The 17,145-nt window shown below is 36.6% G+C and overlaps 1 long non-coding RNA gene across 1 annotated transcript in view; it reads right to left on the bottom strand.

Moving 5' to 3' along the window:
• LOC146998265 (uncharacterized) overlaps positions 1-17,145 on the bottom strand; it is a 283,096-nt gene that overhangs the window by 238,526 nt on the left and 27,425 nt on the right. Inside the window, exon 2 of the long non-coding RNA XR_015040404.1 lies at positions 4,219-4,329. This is a non-coding gene — a long non-coding RNA (uncharacterized LOC146998265). The remainder of the gene's footprint in view (positions 1-4,218; positions 4,330-17,145) is intronic.

Raw genomic sequence — 17,145 nt, 5'->3', positions numbered from 1 at the left:
ATTCTAAGGATACTGGCCAAACTGTAAGTAATGACACTATAAATAAACCTAAGCCCAAGCGGCCCTCAAAAAATTGGCTAAGAGATCCATTAACGACGATCATGATGAGGACGGTTTTATTCTCCCAAAGAATACCGCCCGCCCATGTAAATTGATCAAATGCAACTCTGATATTCCTCTTGAGAACAAATTTCAGCAACTAAGTACTAATCATAATGATGTACAAATTATTGAAAATACTGATATTAATATGGATGTTACTGTAAATGTCAAAATTAGCAAACCAAGGTCTATTATGGTTAAGCCAGAAATTAAGTTTAATGATTTTATGAAAGTGCTGAAAAAAAGATGTTAAATGTGAATTTGCAGGCAAGGTGCAGGGGGACTTTTTAAAAAATTTTCCTGAGACAGAGGATGACCATCGTGACATCACCAGATATCTTGACGAGAAAAAAATTGATCATTATGTGATTCTTTCTAAATTGGACAAACCGATTAAGGTTGTACTTAGAGGGATGCCAATCGACTGCCCGGTTGAGGATATTCACGAACTTCTGCAGCTTGGATACAAAGTTAGACGCATTGCACAAATGCATCGTATAAAAACAAGAGTCCCCATGCCCTTGTTTTAAATTCAAAAAGAAAAAATGCCTGGAGTAGAAAAAATTTATGACATGACTAAGATTTTAGGCTTTTATGTAACTATTAAGTCCTATCAAGTTAATGGAAGTGTTGTGCAGTGTCATAACTGCCAGCACTTCCACCACTCTTCTGATAATTGCAAACTAAAACCTCTTTGTGTTAAGTGTGCAGGTGCTCACAAAACCGAGGAATGTTATAGCAAGTTTATTGAAAATGTCAAATGCTGTAATTGTTTACAAACTGGGCATCCTACGAATTATCGTGGGTGCCCAAAGTTTCCTATACTTCAGGGTCTCAGAAAACCTGCTAATAGTAGATGCTAATAAGTTCAAAACCACCCCATCTGAGAATAAACCTGCATTTAATAGCTATGTAAATCCTGGCCTTTCATATGCAAATGTTGTTGGTAATCAAAATGTTAAAAAGCAAGGTACTCCTGTCACTAATGATAAAAGTGTTAGAGAAACTAAAATCAGCAATGAAAATAAGTTAAATAAGAATAAGAATGAAAATAAGTTAAATAAGAATAAGAATGAAAATAAGTTAAAAAGTTAAATAAGAATAAGAAATCTTCCAATGATGTTGGCCTCTCTAGCCTTATTGAGTTAACCAAATTTATCAAAGATATTATGAATATGTTTAAAGGTATTTCTTTTATGAATGTACTACTTAAAATGACCAGTAAAATGCCTGAATTACAGGCCACTGAAAACACCGTTGATAAACTTTTTCTTTCTATTTGAAGAGATTTTTGTATCCAATAATACTGTAAATAATGAATAATGTATGTAATGTTTTGAATATTATTACATGGAACGCAAATGGATTATCTCAAAAAATTCATGAGTTAAGAGATTTTATAAATGAGTACACTCCTGATATTATGTTCCTACAAGAAACACAAGCTTGGCCCTGCCACTTCAATTTTTGTGCAGAATTATGCTGTACATAGATCAAACAGATATCCAACCATCTCCCGCCCAAGGGGTAAAGGCACAGCATTCCTGATAAAACGCTGTATCCCACATCTACCTGTCCCAATTCCGCAGCTTTCGGTCGTTGAGGCCTCTGTTATTACTCACAACAAACACTTCCACAACATACACTTTTGTCTCCACTTACGTACCACCAGGACGTAATGTTTCGGCAGTCCTGGCTGACTTACAAATTCTATATAGTCTTGGAAAACACATTATTATAGGTGGAGACCCAAATGCACGACACCGCGCGTGGAACTGCTATAACTCAAACGACACTGGACGTGTAATCTTAAATTTAGCCCATACGGCAGGATTACACATAGCAGCTCCAAAAACACCAACACGGTATACCAGTAGATCTACTGGAATCCTCGATTTCTTCCTGCTCGGAAATACCAGTGTCCCGCTGGATATTTCGTCATGGATGAATTATCATCGGATCATAATCCGGTAAAAATGATTCTCGACATCAGTGGATATACCACAACAGACACCAGAGCCTTTCGAATTGACTGGCAAAAATTTGTCAAAGCTCTCAACAACATACACTACACATTACCCACGATACAGACAGGGGATAACATTGATAGTTTTATTCAGGAGATCACTCAAAAAATTATCTCTGCACGAGATAATGCTCAATGTGAAGTCCCCAAGAGGAAAGCCACACGTAACAGAGAACTTGCACTCCTTATCAAACAACGTAATGCTGCCAGAAGGAGATTCCAACGCACTCGAAACAGGGAAGAGAAACAACAGCTCAATCGTCTCTCAAATGCAGTCAAGTCTCTTACATGTGAACAAGCACAACACAGCTGGAGCAGCTACCTAAACTCACTTTCCACAGATAATAATTCACTGTAGAAAGCAATTTCTAGGTATACAAAATGCTACAATAAAATTCCGCCCCTTAAAGGCCCTACGAGGATTCACTACACCGAAACTGAGAAAGCGGAATTGTTAGCACAGCAGCTGGAATCGCAGTTTTGCACAAACAACATACATGACACTACAACAGAAAATCTTGTTTACACCCTTCATAACAACCTCACAACAGAATTAAACATAAACAACATCCCTTCAGTTATGCCTTCGGAGGTTGTTGGCTATGTCAATAAACTGAAAAAGAAGAAAAGTCCAGGATTGGATGGTATTACAAACACCATACTAAAAAGACTTCCTATCAAGATAATATTTCTACTCTCTAAAGTTTTTAACAAGATGCTCCACCTGCAATACTATCCAAGCTCCATGGAAAACTGCGAAGGTTATCCCAATTCTGAAACCTGGGAAACAAGCAACGGATCCAGAAGCATACCGTCCTATCAGTCTGCTATCCTCTCTCAGCAAACTCTTCGAGGCCATAATTCTACAGAGGATCAATAACCACCTTGACAGCAACAACATTATCATCCCAAGCCAGTTTGGGTTCAGAAAAGGACTCGGTACTACCAACCAGCTCTACAGGGTTGTGGAGATGATTTCTGATGGTCTTACAACCAACAAATTCACTGGAGGACTGTTTATTGACATAGCTAAAGCCTTTAACAGAGTTTATCTGGAAGCACTCATTTACAAAATACACAATCTGGGATTCCCAGGTTACATCACTAACATCACAAAGTCCTACCTAACAGGTAGAAATTTTGTCGTTCACGTCTCTGGTACAAATTCCACCAAACATCCCATTAGGGCCGGGTCCCCCAGGGGTTCCTATTAGGGCTCACCTACTTCAACATCTACGTGAACGACATCCCTACAACACACAACACAACACTAGCTATGTATGCAGATGACACAGCAATCCTCACACAAAGTGCATTTGCTGGTTCAGCTATCCAACATCTACAAAATTACATACATGCACTAGAGGCTTGGCTAGTGAAATGGAAAATACAAGTCAACATCAACAAGACGTAAGACATACTTTTCACCAGAAAGCAAAGGTTCAAGAAGAACCTACTGTTTTATGGAAACTCGATTCCCTGGCCCAAGCAAGTCCCTTATCTTGGGGTGATCCTCAGTAAAACTTTGTCATGGAACCCACACATAACAGAAATTATTAAGAAGTTTCGAGCACGTAAAGCTAGACTCTTCCCCTTAATTGCTCGAAACAGTGTTTTATCCATAGATAACAAGTTACTCATTCATAAACCCATTTTGCGTCCATTACTATGCTAGGCATGCCCTGTATGGGCCTATTCATGTAATCGATACAGAGGCAAACTGTAAATTGCACAAAATTCTATTCTGAGGCAAATTTCTAATGCACCCTGGTACATACGCAACAACAGAATACATGAGGAACTGGGTGTACGCCCCTCAAATCATTTTACTATAGAATTGCCAAGAGATTTCATAATAGGCAGGTTATGATAAACAACCCAGCCATCAAAATAGCTATGTATGACATAGATAACAAAAACAGACCACTGGCCATTCTCAATGAATGGATTATGTAATTCTTCATCATTTTTGTAAGCATAGCATAGTAATGCACTCCATTTATTCTGTATAATGTTATTTATTATGTATCTTAATATCAATTTTACATCTGTATTGCATATTTAATTCCATATAAAATTGATTGCCTTACCAGCATCCTCTCTGTCTTGCTCCTCTGATCAAGGGCACTTGTAATACTTTTGCACTTACTTACATTTAACTTCTTGTCCTTAACAGCTTGATAGCTTTCTGATCTTTACAGCTATATATAAGAAATTCATAATTAATAATTAAAAAAATATGTATATTTTGAAGTATATCTATTAAAACATGCTTATAACTTCTAGTTATTTACATATAAAAAATAAATAAATAAATAAAACTTACATTTCATTAATGAGGATACCTGAAATTATTCGAACCTTTTATACGTTCTACAAGGGGTAGGGCCTTCGGCCCAGGTATCCTGGTGTACCAAAGCACCGCTCCACTGAGTCCCATTTCTTGATTACATAGAGACCAGAATAAACTTGTGAGGGCGTTTACGCAGATAATACTGAAAATGCCACATTATATGTAACCGAGCATTATATTATTGGAAACCAGCTTAGGGGTGCTATGGTAAAAACGGTTACAAAACTGATATCAATATATTGTCCATGTACTGTACTGTCAAAGGGTGATACAGAGGATTACCAGTTACCACTCATTACGGATACTAAATCGAAGATACCGTTATGATCGGACGAGGAAAGAATTGGCCATTTGCCCCCCCCATAAAAGGAGGAGTTTAAATGATAATTCGGAGAAATTGTTTACGTGTGTACACTTTGACGTTATTTCTATGAGTTAAAATAAAATGGTTTTTAGATATTACTATTTGAGGTCATGTTAGACTATGCTGAAAAAAAAAAAAAAAAAAAGAATGACTGTAATGAAGGAAGCCATGAATACATTTCTGAAAAAGGAAAGGTAAAAAATGTAAATGAGTACTTGTAGAAACCCTAAAATACTGGAGTTACTGGATTTGAAAAAAGTCACAAAAAGTATGATAATATTTTGCGGTTATGAGAAATGAAACATTTCATCTTCTTTCCGAAAATGTTCATTCGCATGATGCCAGAAATTTTTCTTTCTAATGTTGCCAAACTGAATGCAAAAATATAAAAGGTCTATCTAAAAAATGTAGCGATAGCACCTCAGCTATTTCGAAAAGAGTTGCATTCAGTCGTCCTTATGTCGGATTACAGAAGAAAACATTGTGGCATATAGCGTACAGTTTTCGAGCAAACGGGTCAATGACAGAATTTGAAAATTTGGAAGGTTTAGAAATTTTTTAGAGTTTGCAAAAATGCGATAGGCTGTGTAAATTTCATGATAAAATATCAAATCAATGAACATTTCGTTTTGTTACTGATGATACGAAAAATTTGAGAAATAAAAGGTATATTTAAATTGTCCCATTTTTTTTATACAATTATATTGATGCTGAAATTCGAATAGAGATACGTAGATTATCCTTTCAGTTAAGTTTAACTAAGAAAGGTTATAGTTAAGTTTTTGAGAAACTACATGACATAGATACAGCCAATAATTTTAATCTCCAACTACTATTATAACCGTAGTATATGGCAGTCTTTGATCTGTCATTTTCACCCAGTTGGTTTTCAGTCAATCGTAATTTCAACAAGTCACAGTGTGTCCAGATGGTTAAAGTAAGGAACGGTTCCATAGGCATTCTGTCCTGATGTAAGAGACTTACGGCTTCCAGATTAAAAGGCGACTTAAAATAGCACCATTGCATGTTGAACTGGGTATGCTTTTTGATCATTGGAGACGAGGGTTTCTCTGAAAACTGCAGTGCACCTACGCATCACCTTGTAACTGGCACTGCAGTCTAGAAGACCATTTGTTTTCGGACTGACACATTCATATCTTCAGATGGCGTCTTAGCGCCGTGAAAAGATATTTGATGGGTTATATTCGTACGGGTTTTTAGCTGTACTCTCTCATATCGTTCTGAGTTCTATTCAACCAGAGTGTCTGACGCGCATTTGCGCAATTGACTTCAAAAATATGCTGGTCCCAGCATTACTGGAATACCTTGTTACCTGAATACATTTGTTTGCTGACAGTTGGACTGAAGGAGTCGCTTTTGTGCAATCCAACGGAGGTTCACTAATATTTTCCTCTGCTCTGCAAAATTCGATGCCGGGGCATCCTTATATTCCATGAAGTTTCATGCATCATCATTACTTGCATCCGAAACTTAGTTCTCGAAAGAGACTTCCGTTGAGGGTTTTGAATGCACTATAGCAGGACATAATTAGGATACTGACATTATAGGATCATTTGCATTTCGGTACTTAAATAGTATTTACATAAGAAATATTACCCGTATTGAAATTATGTTCTCTGACTTTAAAACCTAATGTCAGGTGTTATTAATTACACTAGCAGTGAATTATCACTCCACGAAAGATAGGTTTACTTGCATCCAAACCGGTCTGGAACGTGTGGAAGAAGGATCTTTAGTTTTTAAAACCAGAAGTTCATGGCGGAAAAAAAAAAGAACAAATTCAAAAAAGTGCTTCATGTTAATTCTCTTAAACGAAGTCCAATGAAAGGTATTTGGGTGGTGGCTTAAGATCACAGTTAATCATGTAGTCCAATGAGATTCACCTTCGTTACACAGAAATATGCAATTTTATGACCCCATTTTTTCAGAAAGTGTGGAAAGGTTTAGAAGAGAGTGTTTCAAATTGTAATTTTAGCGATGTATCAATAGCTAAATTAAATTTTCACATGTGAAAGGTTAAATATGTCGTTGAGAAGGAATCTGACGGATTGTGCGATTAGGAGAATGGAAGTAGAATAGACGCTGACAGATGCCCGTAAAAACTTAAAAGTAACAAAAAGTGTCATATTAAGAATCTGGAAATTGTTTAAAGACACTGATGACGGATTTACAAATGTGCCGCTAATAGGCTGAACCAAATTGCCGTCTAAGTTATATTTCTTGCAAAAGTAAGGGAATACGTAATTTACGCAAATACTTTTATTAGAATGTCATAAAATGTAACAAAAACTTCACTCCAACATAACAAAAAAATTCATATATAGTAATAGCATATTTACATATCACAAATATTCAGATGAAATAAAAAATCACCTTTCTTTCGGTCGCATTACACGTTTCGTCTGAATTTATTCTCAGCGAAAATTTTAATCACATCTTCAAATGATTTCGAATTCGCAGTGGCAGATTCAGTTGATAAAAATTACTAAATCATTCAATCTGCTTTCAGACATGCTTGAGGGTAAGTATTATTTAATTCATTTTAAGCATGAAACCAAACGATAATTGATACTCCGCTTTTGTTGGCCGCGGAAAAACTTTCGCCTTCGAGAATTTGCCGCCTATAGCTAGCCTATTTAGTAATCCGAAACTAATCGTGATGTATGCAGACAACCAAGTTAAGGTCGAAAACATGTCACAACAGATTATCAGGACCGTTATTTAGCCAAGGATTGTTAAAAGAAATAGACAACTAACAACAGTCCAGATTGAAAGGGCTTTAGACTTCGGGAAGTTCGCTGCAGCAGCATACATCGTTCGTAAATGAAAGGCTGCATAAAAGAATTTTGTACGGAAGAAAACCCATGATTTGTGTCGCGTTTGCTTACTAGAACTTTACTTCCACGGACGCCCTCTGGCGAAAGAGACTAAAAGTAGTCAGTTGAACGGCTGACGCGTCTAACAGATGTATAACGATAGACCGTCTCCGTATAAATTATGCTTGTAATCATTGTAACTTGTAAATATTTTGTAGATATCTTTCATACGAATTAAAATTTCTTAAAAAGTTTATGGCTGTGTTTCGCAGTGAATCGAAGTTCATTACAGAGACGGATACCGACAAGAAGGAAAGAAGGCAGTTCAGGGCAGCCCTATTTAGAAGGTAAGTGAACTTTCACTTATCTATTTAATGATAAAAAAATTTTAATAGATCAAAGTTGATAAAATTTTTAACATGGCGCCCGAACAGGGACTGCCAGTAACTGCGGTTTTCCTAACTATTGAAGTCTAAATTGATATCAGTTATATAGATAATACATAAGCATAAATAATTAGTGAATTGCTGATACTTGTTGAATTGTTGAATATTAAACAATGATGGAATTCATCGATACATTGAAAAGGAAACGCGGCCACATTAGGGCTGCCGTTACAAAATTAATGGGCCGAATCGAAACTGAATTACCCAAAACAGAAGTGAATGCAGAGGAACTAGAAATTTCGTTAGAACTCTTAAATGAAAAATCGAACGAGTTAAAACAAATAGATGCCGATATAGAAAAATTAATAGACATAAATTATCTTGACCAGGAATTAAACGGTGTTGACGAATATCGTGAAAAAATAACTACATTTAAATACAAAGCTAACAAAAAATTGAAAGAAATTAATATAGAACAACAAAAATTGAGTGCGTTACGAAGCACTGAACAGTTAAGTGAAAGTATTATAGAAAACGTTAAAATTGAAAGTCATAATGTGAAGCTTCCTAAACTTACGATTCCGAAGTTTTATGGAGAGAGCTGCGAATGGCTGACGTTTTGGAACACTTTTTCATCAGCCATACACCAAAATAAAACGCTTGACGCTATAAGCAAATTTAATTATTTGAAATCCTTTTTGGGAGGTACTGCTTATAACACCATTGACGGTTTCGATTTAACCGAAGAAAATTACGAAACTTCAGTTAAACTCCTCACAGAAAGATTTGGAAATAAAGATGTACTGATAAACGCCCATATAGATAAATTACGGAAAATAAGACCTCTAAAAGATTGTAATGACATTCAAAATTTCCGTAAGTTATTCAATTATATACAGAAACATATTCGATGTCTTGAATCATTAAATATGACCTCAGAAACATATGGAGCTTTATTAATACCTATTTTGCTTAAAACATTGCCTGCAGATTTGGTTTTGGAATATAATAAAACAGTTTGAAAATCAAATTACGATTTGAATCACCTAGTGGAATTTCTTTCTGAACAGTTAGTTGCGCGGGAACGTACATTCCAGACGGTCCAGCCAAAGGCGGCGCCGCAAAAGTATAACAAACTGAGTGAAACCAGACCTATTGCGAAACACACAGCTTCGGAGTTGACGAACGCAAGTTTGCGGGGGGGACAAACACCATGTGTTTTGTGCGACTCTTCTGATCACGAGTCTATAACGTGTAAACAAGCATCTTTATGGTCTACTGAGAAAAAAAGGGAGAAATGCAAAACGAAAGGAATCTGTTATCGCTGTTAACACCCTCGGCACCTTAGTTTTAACTGCACTTCTAGAATGTGTGAATTATGTAAACAACGACATGCCACTATAATGTGTTTTAAAACCGAAAACGGAGAAATTAAGGAAGAACAAGTTGAAAATAAGGCCTTAACGAATAATTCATCCTATGAAAGTGTAATCTTGCAAACTTTAATTGTCAATGTTGACGGAGATGGTGAAAGCAATTTTATACGAATAATTCTGGATACCGGAAGTAGCAGATCATATATCAGCACATTTCTTGCGGAGAAATTAAAACTAAAATCTTTAGGTCAGGAAAGTGTGACTCGTGGGCTTTTTGGAGGGATAGAAAAAAGGCAAAATAACAACAAGTATCTGATTAAGTTAAATAATCCAGAAACAGGATTCACATGCGAAATGGAAGTTTTGAGCCAAAAAACCATATGCTCACATATTCCAAAATTGGAGGATAGGGACTGCATAAAGAAACTAAGAGGTTACAAAATTTTTCCCAGTGATGTAACTAATGAGAATTCTTGTTTATTTGAAAAATACCCTAATGAAATACACATGCTTGTAGGAGCAGATTATGCCGGAAAACTCTTTACAGGGGAAATAAGACACGTAACGGAGAGTTTAGTAGCGATGAATACACACCTTGGTTGGACAATATTAGGGAGAACGAAGGTAAAGGGAAAGAATTTTAATGAAGTTATTTTATCACTAGACATTAGTGACAGAAAAATTTGTGACTTGTGGTCTCTTGATTCTATCGGAATAACTTAACCAGCTCTTTCGCAAACAAAACAAGAAATACAAAAGGCTACAGAAAATTATTTCGTCCGTACTTTAGAAAGAGATGACGCTGGAAGGTATCAGGTATCACTTCCATGGCTTCAAATTCATTCTGAGTTGCCAGATAATAGAATCCTTGCAGAAAAGCATCTGAAGTCTTGCGTGAGAACCCTTCAGACTAAGAATTCCTTAGAAGCCTACGAAACTGTTTTAAAGGATTGGGTAGAAGAGGGAATAATTGAACCTGTCGATATTTCGGAGGCAGAAAAGATCAAAGGGCATTATCTGCCGTATAGAGCAGTGTTTCGGGAAAATTCGACTACCAAAATTCGACCAGTGTTCGACGCATCTGCAAAGGAGAAAAATTCGGTATCTCTGAACGACTGCCTGGAAAAGGGTCCTAATTATCTTGAATTGATCCCCAAAATTTTGACAAAATTTCGAGAGGGGAAGTATGGAGTAATTTCGGATATAAAAAGAGCATTTCTTCAGATAGGTGTGAACCCAGCGGATCGAGATTTTCTCCGGTTCCTATGGTGGGAGAAAGGACAGCCTGAAAAACTGACTATATATCGGCACCGAAGGTTTGTATTCGGCGTAAACGCCAGCCCCTTTTTACTCGCTGCCACGATTAACTACCATTTGGAAAATGTACCAAAACATCATCAGGAAATAGCTTCAAAGCTAAAGAAAGCTATGGAGATTTCCGGTTATGTTTTTACCACCAATCCTCGAATTCCATATCACAGATTATGTTCTTACTGCATTAATATAATATTAACAAGACATAGTGCACAATAAAAATTAAGCTTTATTTAGGAACTTCGCGCACACTGCCCGACAGCCTGCCTGTTTCGCTCTGCTCGCTACTCGTAAGAAACTTCTCCTCTAGGGTTGCCACACTTATCGGAGGGCGCAAGGCGCGCTCCTTATCGCCATCACCACAGAGTTCTGTGATAGGTTTGGGGGTGGCAAGAGCAAAAGTACTTTCACACATAATAAACCATAAAGATGGGTCTGATCGGTTATAAACCGGAATTTGGACGGCATAAACATCAGACATTGTGCAAGGTTTTTAAGCCAAAATAAAAGCAAAAATTTAACTAAAGAAAATTAAATTAAATGATAAGTAGAAAACAGAATTATAAAATGATCTATAATTACTACTCATCTGTGATCCGGAGGACGAAAACCGATGTAATCCATTACTTCTGGTTTGGAGATCTTGAGTGATGGCTTGTAGTCAAAACTGAAAGTGCTTGAGAACTGTTCATACGATTTAACACAGTCCGGGTCACCATTATGGAGATTTCCGGTTATGTTTTTACCACCAATCCTCGAATTCCATATCACAGATTATGTTCTTACTGCATTAATATAATATTAACAAGACATAGTACACAATAAAAATTAAGCTTTATTTAGGAACTTCGCGCACACTGCCCGACAGCCTGCCTGTTTCGCTCTGCTCGCTACTCGTAAGAAACTTCTCCTCTAGGGTTGCCACACTTATCGGAGGGCGCAAGGCGCGCTCCTTATCGCCATCACCACAAAGCCATGTATGTGGCTAACTGCTTAGCGAGCGTGGAATCAATTGAAGAATTAAACTCATTTATCAAAGGATCTAGAGAAATAATGGCTACTGCAAAATTTGACCTAAGAGGTTGGAAACATAATAAACTTAAAAATGAAACTTCAATTCTAAACCTTTCTGATAAAGATTATGAAGATGTTGTGTCAGTATTGGGATTGAAATGGAACTTGTTTGACGATACTTTGTCTTGTCACGTAAAATATGAAGAAAACCCTGTATTGAGCAAAAGATCTGTTCTTTCCGAATGGAGTAAAATCTTTGACCCAATTGGGTTTACTAGTCCAGTTACTCTCATGCCTAAATTGATTCTGCAAGAGTGCTGGAAACAGAAAATTAACTGGGATACTAATTTGCCGAATGATCTAGCAAGGAAATTTTTCAAATGGTCATCTCAGTTAAAATATTTGAAAGACATCAAAATTCCTAGATTGCTTCCCAAAATAGACGAAAGTACCACTCTGCATGTATTTTCAGACGCAAGCAAGGACGCGTATGCGACCTGCATTTTCCTTAGACACAGCGGTGAGAGTGGAGTCACCTGTCAATTGATACAATCTAAAGCAAGAGTTGCTCCGCTAAAAGCACTCACCATACCTCGACTAGAGATACTCGCTTGCACTATTGGAGCCAGGCTCTCTCATACAATAAGAGAAGACTTGAAATTTAAAGAGGTTCCAGTTTTTTACTGGACGGATTCCACAAATGCTCTCTTTTGGATAAAACAGAAAGAAAATTGGTCCACTTTTGTAGCCAATCGTGTAAATGAGATTCGAAAATTGAGTAACCTAGATCACTGGCATCACATTCCCGGAAAGTTTAATCCTTCGGATTTGCTATCATGCGGTTGCTCTGCAAAAGAATTGAGGAAATCCGAATGGTGGAAAGGACCAGATTGGATTTATCGACCTCCAGAAGAGTGGCCTATTGCAGATGGAGAACATCCTGAGTTCGATATAGTAAATGGAGAGAGAAAACGAACTGTGCTTTCAGCCAGCAATAACACGAATACAGATAAATTTAAAATTCGATAAATTAAATTTCAAAATTCGAAAAGATCATAAAGGTCATATCTTGGATCTTTAGATTCATTAAAAATGCTACAACACCACCATCTGAAAGAACTCATGGGAGAATTTCAGTCGAGGAACTAAAAGGAGCTGAAACAGTGGTTTTCCGACTCATCCAACGAGAATCTTTCGAAGGATTGAAAGATAAAAGAATACGTGCTCTAGAACCTACCATGGACTCCAATGGCCTTATAAAAGTGAAGACACGTATCTTTAAGAGAGACGATGATGCTGACTTTCGTTACCCAGTTTTACTTCCCATCAGAACATCCATTAGTCTTAAAACTGATCAAATCTGAACATGAAAGGCTAAGTCACGCTGGAGTACAATTCGTTATGTGCGCTTTACGTGAAAAATATTGGATCATAAAGAGTAGGAAGACCGTACGCAAGGTTATCCAAAACTGTGTACGATGTCGAAGGTTCGACTCTGATTCATACAAGATTCCTCAAGCGCCACTACCTGAAGACAGAATAAGAGATGCTTTAATTTTTGAGATTATTGGTGTTGATCTGACGGGTCCCTTAATTTTAAAAGGAGGCCAAAAAACATGGATCGTCATTTTTACTTGCGCAATATATAGAGCAGTTCACTTAGAGCTAGTCTCATCTCTATCAACCGAAAGTTTCCTGCACGCGTTCAGGCGATTCATCGCTCGAAGGGGTAGACCTGTCACTGTACACTCCGACAATGGAACCAATTTTGTTGGATCAAATAATTTGTTTAAGACCATAAATTGGAATTCTATCTTAGAAAATGCAATAGTTAAGAAAATTGAATGGAAAGTTATTCGCCCTTCCTCGCCATGGTGGGGAGGGTGGTGGGAAAGATTAATTGGAGTACTAAAGAGAATTCTTCGAAAGGTACTATGAAAATCTTCTCTGAACTACGAAGAATTGTTGACAATCATTTGTGACTGCGAGAGCATTATGAACAACCGTCCTCTCACGTATTTGTCAGAAGACGTAAAGGATTTAAGAGCTCTCACCCCAGCAATGTTTTTAACAGAAATTCCAGAGACTGGAGTTCCTCAATTAGATCTTTTGGATTCTAAATCCATCAATAAAAGATACCTTTACAGAGCCAAATTGAGAAAAGATTTACGAAAAAGATTTCGATCAGAATATTTAGGGCAACTAAAACAAAGCTCAAAATTCATCCGTGAACCATCTTCTGTGAAAGTTGGTGATCTTGTAATTGTGTCCAACAACGAAAAAAGGATAAACTGGCCCTTAGCTAGAAACGTGGAAATTTTTCCATCCCACGACGTTTCACATTAGATTAGTGAAACTGAAAATTGCACAAGGGGAGATTATAAGACCTACTAAGAACCTCATACCTCTTGAACTCCACTTTACACCTGAGTCGGATATGCAGGTGAGGTACAGAACTCGACGTATGACGAAATCTCAAAAGACTTGAACTACAGGTCAGTTGAGGTCCATCCTCTGCTGATACTGGACCTCAAGGTGGGAGTGTCGCGTTTGCTTACTAGAACTTTACTTCCACGGACGCCCTCTGGCGAAAGAGACTAAAAGTAGTCAGTTGAACGGCTGACGCGTCTAACAGATGTATAACGATAGACCGTCTCCGTATAAATTATGCTTGTAATCATTATAACTTGTAAATATTTTGTAGATATCTTTCATATGAATTAAAATTTCTTAAAAAGTTTATAGCTGTGTTTCGCAGTGAATCGAAGTTCATTACAGAGACGGATACCGATAAGAAGGAAAGAAGGCAGTTCAGGGTAGCCCTATTTAGAAGGTAAGTGAACTTTCACTTATCTATTTAATGATCAAAAAATTTTAATAGATCAAAGTTGATAAAATTTTTAACAATTTGTGTCCCATTAACTCGGGCTGAAATTGTGCGGAGTTGGAATACACGGACTGTGCCAATTTCCCTTTACTGATGACTCTCGCTCTTGTTTCGAGAGATTCCAGACATGTTAGAACCAGGAAGGAACAGAACATATGCAATAAGCCTGAAAACATACGTGAAAGATATTGGCAAAATGGTGGTAGAATCATAGTATAGGGCTCCCTAAGGTGATTTATGAAAACCAAACTTGGCATATAACATTGAACAATACCTATATAGTCTAACACCATAAGGTGCTGTTCCATACCCTTCGAGTTCACTGAATATTTCGCTCATTAATTAAATGTTGACAGTGATGTGTTAAAGACTAGTATGCTATAAAACACCATCCGTTTATTACAGATGAACTTAGGATCTTATTGAGTGTAGATACACTGGTATATGCATCAAATGCGCACCTGAAGTATACTTTTTTTTCGACATCGTAACATGTAACAGCGGTTAATGCTACGAATGGCTACACAAGATATGAATTATTTTGTAATCCGAAAACCTACCAACACGTTTTTGGAATCTTTATGATTATAAATTTGTTTTGGTTATTTGATTTTTTCAAAGCACTTGAGGGCTACCAGACTAATGGGAGGGATGACATCGTGGAGGACTTTCAAAGGGAAACTTGTTCATATACATGTTCCTCTTCTTCATTGGCTCGACAGCCCAGGGTGGGCCCTGGCCTTCTCCAGGCATCTCTGCTTTTGGCAACCGTTTTCCAGTTTTTGACCAGTAGAATGCTTAAGTCATTTTTTAACACAATCAATCAGTCTCACTGCGGGTCTACTTTGAGGTCTGGTTCCCATGGGCTTTGCCAGAAAAATTTTATGACACCAATCTTCATGTATTCTGGACAAATGACCAATCTTTGTAGTTAGAAGAATTTCACTACGTCAGGTTGTCTACACATTTTGTATAGCTTTAAATTAGAACTTCTCCACGAACCAGTCACACGGACCCTACCACGTTATGCAACGCAAAATCCTCCTTTCAAAAATCCTCATCACGTAAGCTTCCTCATCACGCAAAGTCAGCGCCCAAGCTTTCGACGCATAAGTCCGGATAGATCTTATAAGTACTCTTGTAAAGAAGTAATTGAGTTCCGTATACATGTTACATATGAGAAAACCACAAAACGATCATTCAGCCAGTCCGTTCGCGGGGATTCTAACCCCGGACCACACTACCAGTGTTTAGCAGCTTTAACGCAGGGCCATTGATGGGCATCTTCATGTATAGAACATAATTCTTTCCATACAAATAGCTTTCATATCTCTTGTCTTTTTTGTTCAATTCGTTGCAACATTAATGGCCATTAGCATACAAAAAGTTTGTCCATAAACTGAACATAATAAAAAAAGTTGGTGCTTCTCGTTAGAAATAAATTTATGTTTTTAATAGAATTCAGATTCCCCAATTTCAGCATTCCTTTCTCTTTTTTTTTTTTTTTTGAGATCTTTATTGACCTAATTTTTAATTCTCAGGAACTTCTACTCTGCAAACTGGTGTATCATATTGTCCTACGTTTAAAACTGATACACTTTCAAACAAAGCTATCTTTTTAAAATTTAACTCTTTCACTCTTTTTTTTACACATCCATAGCGAAAACGTCAAAATGAAGTTTTGAAAATAAAGCTTAAGAAACAGATTTCTGACTCTTTTAATTCGCCTTCTTCCCTAGGTGACAGGTAGTTAATATCTTCGGAAGTGCTAGTTTACATAATGGTACGTGAAACCTTCTAGAAATCCATTTTAGGAAAGGAGTTTGGGGCATAATAATTGACTGGCTTACACTTCACCTCACAAAGGTTAGACAAGAGACATACACGATAAGAATTTTATCTGCAACTATACGAATATTCAAAAAGATAAATATGCGATATTTTGACTGATAATAATAAAATTAACAAAAGTATAACTTCTAGATGGTAGCTTTATCTTGTGTTCCATTTGACAGTCTGATAACACACTTATCACTAAGAATAAGCAGATAAGGGCTGAGTTGGGCTGATAATGCCATCACTAAAAGAATTTTTTTCCTAGCGGCTTAAACGAGTTATATATGTACGATTTAACGCTTTTTTATGTTCAGTAACTGGGAAAGTAGTTAAAGAATTCCTATAGTCTTCTTAATCTTTGTTAAATGATATTCTAATATTATTTTTTTTTCAAATTTTTCTATTAAGTATTGAACTAATGAATTTTTAATCATTTTCGAAGATAAATTATGCATTTTTACTTAATAAAGAAAGATTTTTTTATTTCAAATAATAATATTAATGGTCAAGTTTCAAATTAAGAAATCAGCAACATTTACAGTACTTGTAAAAATCTTACTAAATTTAATTCATCGAACTTTACAAAGACTGAAATATTATTGCAAATCTTAATGGTATAATCCATTCTCTATCGTAATAAAGAAGTAACA

Source organism: Stegodyphus dumicola, chromosome 3, assembly GCF_044657685.1.
Source record: "Stegodyphus dumicola isolate Sdum_Otavi_A_Nest chromosome 3, ASM4465768v1".
In the NCBI taxonomy this organism is placed as follows: Eukaryota; Metazoa; Arthropoda; class Arachnida; order Araneae; family Eresidae; genus Stegodyphus; species Stegodyphus dumicola.
This window is presented reverse-complemented; position numbering and strand designations above follow the sequence as displayed.